The sequence below is a fragment of the Lathyrus oleraceus genome, chromosome 6, assembly GCF_024323335.1.
Source record: "Lathyrus oleraceus cultivar Zhongwan6 chromosome 6, CAAS_Psat_ZW6_1.0, whole genome shotgun sequence".
Lineage (NCBI taxonomy): Eukaryota > Viridiplantae > Streptophyta > Magnoliopsida > Fabales > Fabaceae > Lathyrus > Lathyrus oleraceus.
The window spans coordinates 69,121,636-69,125,356 of NC_066584.1; the positions used below are offsets into that span (position 1 = coordinate 69,121,636).

At 34.5% G+C, this 3,721-nt stretch overlaps 1 long non-coding RNA gene across 1 annotated transcript in view; it reads right to left on the minus strand.

Annotated features, from left to right (window-relative positions):
* Positions 1 to 1,813: 1,813 nt before the first annotated feature.
* LOC127097740 (uncharacterized) overlaps positions 1,814 to 3,721 on the minus strand; it is a 2,063-nt gene continuing 155 nt past the window's right edge. Inside the window, exons 1-2 of the long non-coding RNA XR_007793147.1 lie at positions 3,421 to 3,721; positions 1,814 to 2,200 (exon numbers count right to left, since the gene is read on the minus strand). The exon at positions 3,421 to 3,721 is cut by the window's right edge and continues 155 nt beyond it. This is a non-coding gene — a long non-coding RNA (uncharacterized LOC127097740). The remainder of the gene's footprint in view (positions 2,201 to 3,420) is intronic.

Genomic DNA, 3,721 nt, shown 5'->3' on the forward strand with positions numbered 1-3,721 from the left:
CGGTTTCGTTATCGTGAAATCCCGGTAGCGACAGTTCCCGCCTGACAAATCTAGGGATGTCAATTTGCATATGTTAACGGGGATCCATGTGGGGATTATCTGTGCAAAGCTCCGAAGTTGGAGATTTTTTCCCCATGGGGACGAGGATGGATGAAAAAGTTTCCCCGATGACACTCCGGGGAGGGGATTGGGGAAGTACCCCCCGCTCTGCGGATTCTCTGACCCCGATCATACTATTTAACTTTTATATATAATATAATTATAATATATAATTATATAATTTTGCTAATATTTTCATAAAAATATTAATTAATATATTAGAAAATAAAGAGTTATTAGTGGATCATTTTTTTTGTTTGTTTCATTCTATAATGTATTGTTTCACTATCCAAGTATTCAATCCTTAAAAAGTGCATATCTCCTTTGTTCTCGTCATCATCATCATCACAACAACCACTCTCATTTGTTCATTATGCCTATGGTAAATACTCTTCAACCTCATTATACTTCAATTAGTAACCTATTTTTCATTCAATTAGTAAATTAGCGGTAATGTTTTCCTAATTGCAAGTGTTTTTACATATTTTTTTGTTATTGATAAAAGATGTGTTTTTATTTTTTAAAAGAAGAAAGATGCAAAATATATGTTTTTATAAAAAGTAAAAAACAACGAAATACTAGGGTTATAGTTTTGATCAAAAAATATAGATTTTTTTTAAGACTCGATCTTCGATTCTCCGCGGGGATCTGTGGGGATGAGGATGGGGAAAAATATTCCCCCATGGTGAGGAATGGGGACGGGGATGGGGAAAATATTGGGGGCGGGGAAGGGAGCAGGGAAGAATCCTTTGCATATTCCTTGCCCCGTTGATATCCCTAGGAAAATCATTTCAAGGCCCAGTTCCCGTCTGAAAAATCTTTTTAAAACCTAGTTCTCGTTTGACAAATCAATGTCTCTCCATATTTCTTGTCTAGTAGTCAGTTCTCGTCATCTAGTCTACTTTCAAAGTTAGTTTGCGTCTGGCAATAAATTCTTCATTCGCCTTTTGCAAGACCGTTCATGTCTTCTTTATGAGAAGGTTGTATGTATTTGCCTCTTTCCAATTATCTCTACACCCTTTTATGCTTGCCTTTCGCAAGTACATAATCAATCCTCTTACCTTTGTGGAACCATGCGGGAATGTCTCAGCTACCAATACCTGCCAAAGCTCATTAATGGAGGCAAAACAAAAAAAAACATAAACACTTATACATATCTATTATCTTTGGAGTGCAAATTTTTGGATATTTTAGTATTTAATCATCTTCTACCTTGAATGCGCAAAAGGCTTTCATCGTTCATACATTCAGGTTCAAGATGATTAAATAGGGACAACTGTCATACCCCAAAATTTGCCCTATTTTTTTTCATTTTTCATCTGGCCCATAACTCATTTCATCTGCATAATCATACCCTAGTCATCTATCATAAGATCATTCACTTGCATTTTTCAGAGAAGCATCATTGATTCAAGGGTTTTGCTATTTATGACACAAAGATGTGAATCAAGCTTGTGGCACAATAAAGTGGTGGTTGATATGTCTCTTGGACCCTAATATTGGTCTATAACATTTGTGGATCATACGGACTACATCATGACATTGAAATTGAATGTTAGTTACAAGTTTGGCTTAGTCAAAGTCAACCATGAGAGGTTGAGTTTTGTTGACCAAATTCTTTATGGACTTTTTCACAATTTAGTTCATTGGCTATTAGTTTGGATTCAAGGCTTAGTATTGCAGATTCATATTCAAGTTCATTTTCAAATTCAAGTTTGGAGGGAAAATCATCTTTCTTGAAATACAAGACACATATTACAATCCAAGGATCCATTTCATTACAACATCACAAATCTCCATCATAAAACCTTCAAACATATCATTTTTACAAAGCCAAATCAAAATTACACAAAAAAGACACATTTGACCTAGAGTTGACTTTTGGTCAACTGTTAACTTTTTGGTCAAACAGATGACCAAAGTCAACTAACTATCCTAAACCCTAATAAATCTACTTTTGCCTTTATTCTCACTAGGTCTTATATCTTCGTGCCTCCAAAATTCTCCCAAGTTCATTCCCTCCATTACAAGCACCATAATGCCATGCATGACATGCCATGATTCCACACCAAATTTCCTTGTTGCATTGCCAATCTCCACCCTATCATCCATACATCAATATAAACCAAGGCATGTAAACACACATACACACATAACTCCATCAACATAATATAACATTAGAATAACATTAGTTCATACTACATTCAAACCAATCTAACTAGTATGCTTTGACATAACTATTGTGAACAATTCTAACACAAACATTCCATAGCATTTAGTGAGCTTTTCAAATTGTTTTCAAGGTATCACTAACCTTCGCATAAAATTCTAACATCCATCATAACTAACTAATTATCCCTTAACTCCTTTAACAGTTCAGTGGAAATGCATCACTATTCAGTTCTAACCATTCATTAGTCACTAACAATCATCTAACTAGTTCAGATAACAATACGTACTAACCAATTCAGTTCCCATTTAACAACTAAGCACTATTAGCTAACTTCGATAAACTCTAACCAATAAACAACTCATTGTTGCTAACATTCTATCACAATTAATTAATGGACACAATAATAACAATTCAACAACTCAAGCTAACTAATTCAATCAACCTAAGTTTTCACTAATAGTCAATTGCAGTTCAATTCCATGATAATTCCATTCATCATTAACTAAATACATTAACACAATTCCTTAGCAGTTCATCAATTACCATATTCACCATCATACTAACTATTTCTCAATAGTTCACCCTAACACCAATTCAAACATAGCAAAGCTAATCCATTAACTGCCAATTTCATTTCACTATTTTTCTAACTATTTTTACTAATCATAACTAACATTTCCTTCTAACGTCAACTTTACTAACTGCAAAAATAACAAACTAACTGAATTAACAGTTCATTAACAATGTTATTTCTCTAACCATTTTGCTCTTTGAATCTAACTAACTTTAAGCATTCCCTAATTGTAACTAACTGCCTTAATTCTCTGCCCTAAAATAGTTATAATCACATTCTATATAATCTTCATTCCCCCTTCATTCATCTTCAACAATCACATTCTGCAAACTTTACTCTTATCACTCTTTCTCTTTGCATTCAATCTTCCTTACCACTTACCAAGAGCTCGATCCCACCATTTTTGAGCAAGCTTCACATTGAAGCTTGCTGCAACTGAGCAATTGGCCTCTTCCCACACTCATCATCAACAACCATAACTACAATTCAAGTGGATCCTACACACTAGAATTCAGGGAGAAGAAGAATAAAAAGTTGCTACAAGATAGAAGGTTGAAGAATTTGAAGCACATACATGTCATTCCTCTGGTTTTCTCTTTGTAATCTTCATCTTCATCTCCAACAAAATCTGAGACAAGCCACGGTCTCACCGATAGGTCAGTTCCTATCCTTGCTTCTTTTACTTCAAATTTGTTATCATCATGTATCCTCCAATGAGGGAATCAAATCCCCAAGGTGGCGTTGCTTGATTCCCCTCCCTCAACATTTAATTTCAGTTTTTAGGACCCACGATTCTTGTTTTTCTTGGTTCGATTCTGAAAATTGTTTGAGTTTAGGAAGAAATTGATGCAATATTGAAAGAGAGGAGTTTGAGA